Source organism: Gallus gallus, chromosome W, assembly GCF_016699485.2.
Source record: "Gallus gallus isolate bGalGal1 chromosome W, bGalGal1.mat.broiler.GRCg7b, whole genome shotgun sequence".
NCBI classification, from domain to species: Eukaryota; Metazoa; Chordata; class Aves; order Galliformes; family Phasianidae; genus Gallus; species Gallus gallus.
The window spans coordinates 3,908,299-3,920,350 of NC_052571.1; the positions used below are offsets into that span (position 1 = coordinate 3,908,299).

The window sequence follows — 12,052 nt, forward strand, 5'->3', positions numbered from 1 at the left end:
AAACAATGGTAGGTCTTATAAAAAGAAAACAATCAAGAGTGTAGAAAATAAAATCTGGGTATTTTCCAAAATTTGAGTGTTACCTCTCTTAAGTAGATAAGAAGCAAAAATTTTTTGAGGTTGAGCAGAGGAAGTTGTTGTACAGATGCTTTAAAAGGCAAACAATTATTTGTGGAAATTAGTTAGAACAAAGACCTTGTGTTTAGCATGGGAAAGTAGAGCCTTCTCAGATTTTTGAGGTGTGCTTTTACCATTTACATAAGATATTTAACTGTAGGTTCCTAAGCTATAATTATCTCCCTAGGCTGTTTTTTTTCTGGAGAAGGGTAAGCAAGAGGCTCCTAGATAAGAGTTTGAAGTACTTAATTTACAATCCTACTGTAAACTTACACTTTCCTTGACTTCCAACTGAAGCATTTGATGATAGATAAAGTAGATTATGTTCACAGAGAAACATTTTTACAGCCTGATACAAACTGATAAAATACATGCTGCTATAAAGAGCATTGCTTGACAGAAAACTTGATATGCAATTGACCTTGTACAGCTATGTCTGTTTAAAAGTGCTGCTATCTGAATTTAACAGAAATATTCAATTTGTTTTATAACAATAGCATATTCAGTGGTACCTGCATCTTACAGCAGTGGAGTTTGAGGAGCCCATCTTCATACGTTACAGAACCACAAAATTGTAGGGGCTAGAAGGGGCCTCTAGAGATCATCTAGTCCAACCCCCCTGCCAAAGCAGGCTCCCTAGACCAGGTTGCATGAGTAGGCATCCAGGCAGGTCTTGAATACCTCCAGAGAAGACAACTCTGCAACCCCCTTTAGCAGTCTGTTCTGGTGCTCCATCACCCTTACTGTGAAGAAGTTCTTACGCACATTTTCATAAAACTTCCTATGCTCCAGTTTGTGGCTATTTCCCCTTGTCCTATCACCGCTGCATGGCAAACAAGTATACAGATTGTAAGGTAAACAAGTATAAGACCAAAGAGATTATCGTGCTTACAAAGGAGTAATGAAATAAAGAGCTTACCTGTGTCCTGGGCTTGCAGAAGTGCTTCAAGAGTAATCTCCAGATAGAGATCCTTCCTCTTTGGGAGTCAGCCCTTAAATGGGGTCTAGGAGAGGTGGAGCCTGGCTCCACCCCTTCTGGTCACTCAGGTGAAATTGCATTCACCTGTGCCCCTGCAGCTGACTCAGCGCTTGCCTCAGGTGGTCAATCAGAGGTTTAGGCCATGGTTCAACAGTTTCCATACAACCACAGACCACTGAAAAGAGTCTGGCCTCATCCCTTTGCTTCTCATGCCTTAGATATTTATAGACATTGATCAGATCCCCTCTGAGTTTTCTTTTCTCAAGGTTGAACAGACCCAGGTTGCTCAGCCTTTCCTTATAAGAGAGGTGCTCCAGGCCCTTTATTATCTTTGTGGCCCTCCGCTGGACTCTTTCTAGGAGATCTGTCTTTTTTTGTACTGGGGAGCCCAGAACTGGACACAATACTCCAGGTGAGGCCTGACCAGTGCAGAGTAGAGGGGGAGGATCACCTCCCTTTACCTGCTGGCCATGCTCTTTTTAATGCACCCCAGGATGTCATTGGCCTTCTTGGCCACCAGGGCACACTGCTGGCTCATGGCCAACCTGTTGTCCACCAGGACACCCAGGTAAATTGCAGCAACTGTATTGCAGCAAATAATTTTGTTGTTTAAGACAAACTTTTCATTTTCAGTTCAGACTTCATTCTTCCATGTAGTATTGCATTGTGGATTTGGATGCTAGGTTCACTTAAGTCAGTGAGAGTTTTTGTTTGATTCAGTTTAGATCAGAGTTTGTCCTACTAATCCTGGCAAATACCTGAGTAGTAGAGTCGTGTAGGTAGCAGGAATGCTTTGCATGAGGTCATTCAAGTGCATGAGTATTTACAGGAGTGAGGGCAAAGTGCTTATTATCAAGTGAATATGGCCAGTAGAGGAAACTGAATAATCAGTTTCTTTATTTTAGTTTTGGGTTGTTTTTATTGCTGTAGCAGTGGCTGTCTCCCTGTTGCCTTGCCTATATTAGTGCTAAAACTGTTGTGTCCACTTTGATTGCTGCCTCCTGGCTCCAGCCCTGTCTCAAAGTCCAGATGAACCAAGACTGAGAACCTTGAAGGCTGAAGGTTGCTCTGACCTAAACTGAGGAGGAGTTGCATGGAAGGACAGATGCCAGAGAACTGGTCCTTTAGTCAGGATTCAGGGCAAGAGGATCGTGGGGCTGAAGGAAACTCAACACGTAGGAATTAGGAGCCGGTTCCACAGAGCCTGGACCAAGAAGCAGTAGGGCAGCATCAGCTCAGTGTGGTGGAGCAGCCAGGGGCAGCATCAGCACAGGGCAGTGCTGAGAGCTTGCTGGGTTCCCCCTCCCCAGTCTGAGCACTACCTGTGGGCCGCAGCTGGGCCTCATGGCTATGGGGGGGACTGCCTGTTTTACTGTTTCTAAACATTTTATGGGAAAGCTGAAAATGCCAAACTGTTGAGCATTATCTCTAGTTTTCTTATGATAGATCAAAGCATATAGCTCCCAGGCCTGACCAAAAAGCCACTTTGTGCTCCCCCTGCCTTCAGCAGCTCCCACTCTGTTCTCTCAGCCACACCTGTGGGACATTGCCTTCCTGCTGTAAGGAACCCTGTGTTCAGGGTGCTCAGCTGCATTTGCAGCCACCCTTGGAACAAATCACATAAAAACAGATGATCTTGATTCACAGAACTCTGTTCTTTTACCTGGTTCTCCTTTATGGCTCAAGGCTATGAGGGCCAGACATACAACTCGGTTTGGTTTCTCCTGATGCTTTAGAAGCCCGATTTTGCATTTCCATCTACTGAGATCATGGAGGAATTAGTGTAAATGGTTTCAGTTTCAAGCCCAGCAGATCTATTCATGACATTCTGCTATGAAGTGTCTATAAAGAAACTCCATACAATGTGCTACTGTCCCCATAGTGTGACAATGAACTGATGACTTATTTCTGATCCCATAACACTTGTACAATCATAGATCAGTTTCTTCTCAAAATCAGTGTCTGTAGCAGCATGTAAAATATTGATTGATTCTGTTTTTCCCATTAGTGCATCTATTAACTTATCAATGCTTTTACTGGCAAACATAAATATCTGCAAGAATGGATGCACATTGTACACTGATGCATAATACCTGTATCTTAGAAACATAGAATCATAGAATGGTTTGAGTTGGAAGGGACCTTTAAGATCATCTAGTTCAAACACTCCTGGAGAGTCACGTCCAGGAGAGTTTTGAATATCTCCAGTGAAGGAGACCCCACAACCTCTCTGGGCAGACTGTTCCAGTGTTCTGTCACTCTCACCATAAAGAAGTTTTTTCTCATATTTATGTGCATCCTCCTGTGTTCCAGCTTGCACCCATTGCCCTTTGTACTGTCATTGGATGTCACTGAGAAGAGCCTGGCTCCATCCTCATGACACTCACCCTTTACATATTTATAAACATTAATGACATCACCCCTCAGTGACCCAGCTCCCTCAGTCTTTCCTCGTAAGGGAAATGACTCCACTCCCTTAATCATTTTTGTGGCTCTGCGCACGACTCTTTCAAGCAGTTCCTTGTCCTTCTTGAACTGAGGGGCCCAGAACTGGACACAATACTCCAGATGCAGTCTCACCAGGGCAGAGTAGAGGGGGAGGAGAACCTCTCTCAACCTCCTAACCACACCCCTTCTAATACACCCCAGGATGCCATTGCCCTTCTTGGCCACAAGGGCACAGTTCTGGGTCATGGTCATCCTGCTGTCCACCAGGACCCCCTGGTCCTTTTTCCCTATGCTGCTCTCCAACAGGTCAGTTCCCAACCTATACTGGTACCTGGGGTTGTTCTTGCCCATATGCAAGATTCTACGCTTGCCCTTGTTGTATTGACGTGTGGAAGTCAGACCCTATAGCCAGTAAGGATATAGAGCAGGTATGTGTTTATTGGTGACGCGCGTACACCCTGGTGCAAGGGGGGATCGTTCGACCTAACTTGCACACCGTCCGAAGAAATCGTGCTATAGATATAGGTCAAACTAATACATAATCAGTAGTTGACAGGAATTTGGCTACATATTCACTACATTCCCGAGAGCCCATTAGCATACAGTCCCTCCCCCCCTTGCGCGTGCGTAGTAGGTCGTGATGATGAAGGCTCGTAGTCTTCCTCGCGAAGGCTCATAGTCTTCCTCGCTGCAAACTTCTGACCCCGAAGGGGGGGCATCCCCCGAACCGGCTTCAGCTTGCACTTCAGACATCTAATCGCCTCCCTGCCAAATGTTTTCAAGCTGTTCTCCGGTCCTTATGTTTATGGCCTTCATTCTCCTTGTTATTCTGGACCTAGCGCCTGTGAAAGTGCTTGGAATCCCTTGTTTTCTAATACTCTCTACATAAACTATCTCTATTTGCCCCTTATGTCTACCTTGTGAAGCTGCTTTCTCTTTTCTTGCTATGAAGCCCTTCTTTCTATACTGCGGGGACCTGATTTTGCCCTTCAATTCCCCCCTTTTCTATAATCTAGCAGGATTTCTACCTGCTAGATTCTCTAATCTGTTCTATGTGTCCCAAAATAGGTCCCACTTTCCACCTTTTGCCTTAACTCATGTTTCTTCCATATCTCGTATTCTTTTCTCGTATTTCGGCACAGGCAGGCAGAGCACTTTATCATCACACAGGTAAAACCTACAATCAGTACTAAGATGATACAAACTAGGAAGAGCTGCTTTAACCATCCTAGGTTTGGTAGCCAGCTAGTAAGCAGGTTCCATAAATCTTCCTTCCAGTTGGTGTCATCCTGACTTGTCCTATGCAGGACTTTCATCTGTTCCCAAATTTTCTTTAAATCTCTCTCGATTCTTAAATCCTTATTGATGTAAGCACAGCAACTCTGATTTATTATTGTACATACCCCTCCTTCCTTGGCTGTTAATAGGTCTAATGCCATCCTATTTTGGAGTACTTCTTTGGATAAGGAGGATACCTCTCCTTGGATTGTTCATTATGCATCTGTTGTGGCATTCTCTATGATTTCCAGAGTTGCAGAGATATTTACTATAGCTTTTTCTAGCTGGGCAACTCCTAGAGCCGAGATAAGGGCTCTCAGAAAGCTGTGGTATCCCTTGTTATATATAGCTAGGGGGTTGTATGTACGCTTAGTTCTAATTCAAGGGGTCCTCAGGAGTCCCCGAGGGATTTCCTCATGCACCATGGTCTGGGGTATTAAGTATCCTGTAGTACAAGTCCCTGTCCAATTTAAAGGTAATGCCTTTCGTGCCTGGCCGTCTCCACATAGCCACCAGTATCCATGAGGTAACTTACATGGCCTGGCCATATTTTCCTGATGAGTGAACGATGCTCCCATCTCTACAATTCCGAGTACGTTCTTATCTGAGACCCAGTGTGACTCGTTATCGATTCTAGGATCACACCCCCCACCTTGGTTCCACCTTCCAGCTTCACTGATCCCTGATACTGCCCCAGAATTTCCATATTCCCAACTACACTCTATGCCTGTCAAGTTCCGTCATCCAACCCCCACCCCACCTTTACCGTCAATTTTTCTGTCTACAAAGATAGATCTAGTAAAGTTAATAACTAGTAAATCAAACTTAGGTCCCTTTTGTGGCTTGTCTTCTATCCCAAACTTATACTTTCCGTGCTCTACCCAATCTGGAATGGTCCAATTTAGTGCCACTATCCCATAAACAGGCACTTTTCCCTCCCCTCTAGGGAAGGCAGTGCATATCCAACAAGATTTGTTGAGAGCCTGGCCAATTTTCTCAGTTATTTTTTAAGTAGCTATTCTCTTGCCAAGCTGTGACTACTGCTCCAATCATACTGACTATTATCAAAATCTTATACATGCTTTGGATCCTGATTTTCAGTGGTCCGCTCTCTTCTGCTGTTCGCTGTGGTCCTGGTGCTTTCTTCAGGCGGGTACGACGTATCCACAGTGTAAGTCCCTCTACCTTGGCGGTGGTATGGGTGGTCCGGAGAATTTGGTAGGGTCCTTCCCACTTTGGTTCCAGAGGTGAATCTGAGAGAGATTTAACATAAACATAGTCGCCTGGCAATACATCATGCACTGGACCATCTAGGCCTCGTGCCCTGGCATCAAATACTGTTTGTTCAATTTTCTTTAATTGCTTCGCCAAGCTGACCATATATTAACACCTCATCCCCCACCTGCATAGAGATTTCCTTTTGTACAGTATAAGGTCGCCCATAAAGAATCTCAGGTGGGCTTAATCCTTCCTTGGTTCGGGGTTTAGTGCCCCGAACTTTGGCAGAAATGCCAAAAGCAGTACCGGCGGCCAGTGAATCCCAGCCTCTTGGCCAAGTTTTACTATCTGAAATTTGATCAGGTGATTCATTTTTTCCACCTGTCTGCTTGACTGTGGTCTATAAGATATGTGCAATTGCCAATCAGTTCCCAATAATGTGCTTCTGTTTTGGACCACCTTGGCAAAAATGTGGGCCTCGATCTGATGAGATTGCTACAGGAACCCCGAACCTCGGAATTAACAGCATGTAACAGCATTTTTGTTACTTCCCGAGCCTTATTAGTCCTACAGGGAAATACCTCTGGCCATCCCAAAAAGGTATCAGTTAGTACCAACATACAGCGATACCCCCCTTTTCTTGCGAGTTTTGAGAAATCAATTTGTCACTGTTGCCCTGGAAGGTACCCTTTCCCAATAGGTCCACTTGTACCCAGTTCCTGGTACTAGGATCGTACTTTGTAATGTCTGTTTACCCAATACGTTTTCTTATCCTTCCTTAGAACCAGTATCCATAGAATACCTGTCAACGGTTTAAGGGCTGGTCCAGCATGGTTCCGCGACTAGTGGGGCGGAGGGATTTTGCAAAATCCGCGCCTCCAGGAAGGGAAACAGGGGACCCCAAAATAATTAAAAACAGCGGCAACGATCTGAGGAGAAACAAACTAATTTACTAAATATAGTATCGGAATGTAAGATAACACACTATAATACAATATAAATCAACAATAGTTGAGAGAAAGATTGTCCGAGAGCCAAAGGCCTTACGCTAATACTGAAGCCTTGCATGCAGTCGGGCGCAGCAGTAGCGAGCCGATCCGACAGGGAACACGGTAAGACGACAAGAGGGACAAGTCAGATGACCTGCGCCCTTATATTTGTTCCCTTGAGCAGGAATGATAACAGTACTCGAAAAGGCTCTTGGGGAAGGTAGTTCTTCTTCTCTTCCAGACAGGTACCCGGAACTAAAGCATTTGCTCTTTAACTCCCAGTTCACTGCATGATGTTGTGATGTGGAATACTGATAACCAAAAATCATAAAACGATGACATTCCACCTCTTATTCTACATCATTACAGCATGCTTAATATATATATACAAACATAATTATAATCAATTATCAAACACTGAACACATGTACATATACTTGGAATTACTTATTCCGCTCTGCTATCATCAAATTCCCTTGTGGCACACAATGAAGATCCCCATTTTTCTGCATCACCCACCAAGTGCACCCAGGTCCCTGGGCAAAAACAGTTCCACGAAGAGGTTCGCCCTTCCCAGAAGCTAGAAGGACCCGAACTGCTTTTCCCAACATGTTCTTTACATGTATTACAGGGACCTTATCTCCCTTTACAGTATGTAGGGAGCTGGCAGGACCATCACAATTGATAGATTCTCGAGTATTCACCAACCAGGTGGCTTCGGCCAAATGCTTCTCCCTGTGCTTAAATGTTCCGCCACCCATTGCTTTCATCATGGTTTTTAACAGCCCGTTGTATCGTTCAATTTTACCAGAAGCGGGTGCGTGATAGGGGATATGATAAATCCACTCAATGCCATGATCTTTGGCCCAAGTATTTACAAGGGAATTTTTGAAATGAGTCCCATTATCGGATTTGACTCTCTCTGGGGTACCATGTCGCCAGAGAACTTGTTTCTCGAGACCTAATATGGTGTTTCGGGCGGTAGCATGGGGTACTGCATGTGTTTCAAGCCACCCAGTGGTTGCTTCCACCATGGTAAGCACATAACGCTTACCATTGTGAGATCTTGGCAGGGTGATATAATCAACCTGCCACGCCTCCCCATATTTATACTTTTGCCATCGCCCTTCCTCCCAAAGAGGTTTCATCCTCTTAGCTTGTTTTATTATGGCACACGTTTCACAGTCATGAATAACTTGTGCAATAGCGTCCATCGTTAAGTCCACCCCTCGGTCTCTAGCCCATTTATATGTTGCATCTCTTCCTTGATGACCCAAAGTTTCATGGGCCCACCGAGCTAGAAATAATTCACTCTTGTTCTGCCAGTCCAAGTCTATTTGAGCCACCTCAATTTTAGCAGCTCGATCTACCTGATGGTTATTTTGCTGTTCTTCAGTCGCCCGATTCTTGGGCACATGAGCATCTACATGGCGCACTTTTACATCTATATTCTTTATTCGGGCAGCAATGTCTTTCCACAGTTCAGCAGCCCAAACAGGTTTACCCCTCCTTTGCCAGTTATTTTGCTCCCACTGCTGTAACCACCCCCATAAGGCATTCGCCACCATCCATGAGTCAGTATAAAGATAAAGCATTGGCCACCTCTCCCGTTCAGCAACATCTAAGGCCAGTTAGATAGCTTTTACTTCTGCGAACTGACTTGATTCTCCTTTACGTTCAGTGGCCTCTGCAACTTGTCGCACGTGGCTCCACACAGCAGCTTTCCGTCTGCGATGCTTCCCCACAATACGACACGATCCATCTGTGAACAGGGCATATTTCTTTTCATTTTCTGGTAGTTCATTGTACGGTGGGGCTTCTTTAGCACGTGATACCTTCTCTCCTGGTGATGTTCCAGACTTTTTACCTTCAGGCCAGTCCATGATCACCTCTAAGATTCCTGGACAACTTAGGTTCCCCTTCCGAGCCCGTTCGTAATCAGCGCAATCCACTTGCTCCAAGTGGCATCAGTAGCACGATGGGTGGAGGGAACCTTTCCCTTGAACATCCAGTTCAACACTGGCCATCGAGGTGCTAGAAGGAGCTGCGTTTCAGTACCAACTACTTCAGAAGCAGCTCGAACCCTGTCATATGCAGCTAAGATCTCCTTTTCAGTTGGAGTGTAGTGCTCTTCAGACCCTCTGTAGGCCCAACTCCAGAATCCCAGGAGTCGGCCTCGGGTCTCTCCTGAGGCTCTTTGCCACAAACTCCAGGTGGGACCTTTTTCTCCAGCAGCAGTGTAGAGGATGTTCTTTACATCCTGTCCCGTCCATACTGGCCCCAGGGCCACGGCACGGGCTATCTCCTGTTTGATCTGCTCAAAAGCAATGTCAGTGGTGGCATACCACTTGGCTGCTCTTGACTCCAATTCATACTGGAGTTCTAACATGTCCGGCACAGCAGCACTCAGTGGGGGTGTGACTTCATTCAGACCACAACAAGTTATGGTTGTCATAAAACCATGACAACCAAAGGGCAAATCAACATGTCCATCTGTCAGCCTGCTCTCTTCCTTCTTAATCATTAATTAGATTGCTGTCTTCTTTAAAATATTTTACAGGTTTTGACTCAGGTTCGGAAATTTTCAGTTTACCGTCTGGAATTAAAGCCTTCTTCAACTACCTATTCAGCCACCTGATCCACCATCTTATCTCCAGTTTCCTGTACAGTGTTACCTTTCTGATGTTCTTTACAATGTACAATGTTTTTCCTTGTGTGTGAGCATTCCTTGCTCTTTTCAGATGGTGCTATGAGCGTGTAGCATCCTAAATACATAATTAGCATCTGTCCATATATTCCAGGCTCTTGTCAAGGCAGTTATTTCAGCCTTCTGAGAGAAAGTCCCCACGGGTAATGGTTGTGCTTCGATTACCTTGTCAGTAGCAGTTACTGCATATTCCTGCCTTACGGTTTCCTTGTCTCACAAAACTGCTTCCATCAGTAACCCAGGTGTCTTCTGCATCTTCTAAGGATTCATCTTTCAGGTCCGACTGGCAACAGTCCATAGGCGCAGTTGTTTCAAAGCAGTCATGAAATACTGGTTCTCCAGGAGTTCCGCTAAGGAAAGATGCTGGGTTGACAGTATTAGTTACAGTTATTTCTGCATCATCCTGCTGTACCAGGATGGCCTGGTATTTCAGGAACCTCGGGGTGAGAGCCAATGCCCCCCTTTTACCTCCAATACAGTAGACACTGTATCAGATATTAAAACTGTTATTCTTTGGCCTAGCGTAAATTTACCAGGTTCTTGACTATTGAGCACTGGTCCAGCCACTGCCCTCAACCACTCTGGCCATCTCTTTCTTACTTCATGAAGGGGCTTTACCAACAGTCCGTAGCTGTGTATCCACAGTTGGCACCCTCCTGTCGTTCCTGAGAATGTACGGAGTTCCTTGGCACTTTGTGGCTCAGGGGTTTGGCAGATGGCTTCTTTCCTGGCAGTCCTTAAGCTTCAAAGTCCAGCTGTAATCTCCTATCCCAGATAGGTCACTTGCCGTTGAGTTATTTGTGCCTTCTGTTGAGAAACTTGATAATCATTTAAACAAAGAAATTCAGCAAATTCACAGTCCATTGCACACAGTCCTCTTTGTTTCTGTGGCATCCACATGCTGCAGTAAAGTTCCACCGTGGGATGGAGGAACCCAAATCTCAGACTCACGAGTTGACCAGTTCTCAAAAATCATTGGGCTGTTCTCACAACCCTGGGTAACACTGTCCAGGTGAACTGAGTCTTTTTTGTTCCAAATTGAGGCTCTCCTATTCAATGGCAAATAACCTTAGGCTTCCTTTGGCCAAACTAGGCAGAAAAGGCATCCTTCAAATCCAGAAGGTAAACTCCACCTACTCATTCCCTAACTTAGTTACTAAAGTGTATGGATTTGCCACCACAGAGTGTATACATTCAACAATTCTATTACTTGCCTTCAAATCTTGTACTAAACAATAGAACTTGCTATCCAATTTTTCATTGGCAAGATTGGAGTATTGTATTTGGATTCACATTCAATTAGTAATCCAAAATCCAAAAGTTATCTATTTTTCTTTTATCCTTCTACAGTTGCATATCCTCAAATGGCACTGCTTTACCCTGACTGGGCTAGCCCTAGCTCTTGCTTTTAACTTGGGGCTGCATTTTGTCTCTACCAGGCATCCCTGGTACCCACACTCCTAAGCATACTTTATTTAAGATTTCTGTAACTTCTGGGAGTACACCATTGTTTTTCCCAGTTTGTGTTAAAGCCAGACTTTCAATTTTCAACCAGTTAATATTGTTTGACCCTTAGCTCCAGTTTTATTGAATTTAATCTCTGCATCCATTTGATCTAATAAGTCTTGCCAGAGTAACGGTTTTGGACAACGTGGCATGTACAGGAATTTATGTATTCCTACTTATTTTCTCAGCCCGTATTTAGTTGATCCCAAAAGGTAAGCTTTTTCTTATTGGGCAGTAGCTCCTGCTACTGTTGCAAAATCATCTATGGGTGGTAAGAGGCCCCCGTACCCACCAGAAAATAATCCTCTTTATCCTGCTCTCCTAGCTGCAATTTAACCAGTGGATTTGCTAGGAATAACTTCCCAGGTTCCCATCATTCAGCTTTTTGCAATAAGAGACGGTTGGATTTCTCCCCAATGTCTCATTTCCCTGTGTTTCTCAATTAGTTTTTTTTCTTCATATTGCTCACCCTCTTTGGTTCTGACAACCCTGTTACACCTTGCTCATGTTTGCCTTCCTCAGCCTGCGTCCTACTCAAACTTTTCACTTCCCAAACTCTCATCATTACATAAAGTACTAACATTACATTTCAGTTTCACCTCCTCCTCTCCAGAGGTTTCCAGTGCTAACACTGGAATTTTGGGTTTCCTAGATCTCTGCACATGAAGGCTATTCTCACTGCCAGTGCCCCATCCTCTCCACCTCCTCCCATTTGCAAGTAACGCTGTTTACAACAGCAGTCTCTGACTCTGGCACTCACTCCGAGGGTTCTGCTCACAGGGGAATGGTGTGGGGGGGCTGCTCTCATGC

The 12,052-nt window shown here is 44.7% G+C and overlaps 1 protein-coding gene across 7 annotated transcripts in view; it reads left to right on the top strand.

The window, feature by feature from the left end:
- The window catches only part of LOC425347 (zinc finger protein 532-like), a 77,239-nt gene that overhangs the window by 52,779 nt on the left and 12,408 nt on the right, over window positions 1-12,052 (top strand). The gene's annotated exons all lie outside the window — the stretch shown is intronic.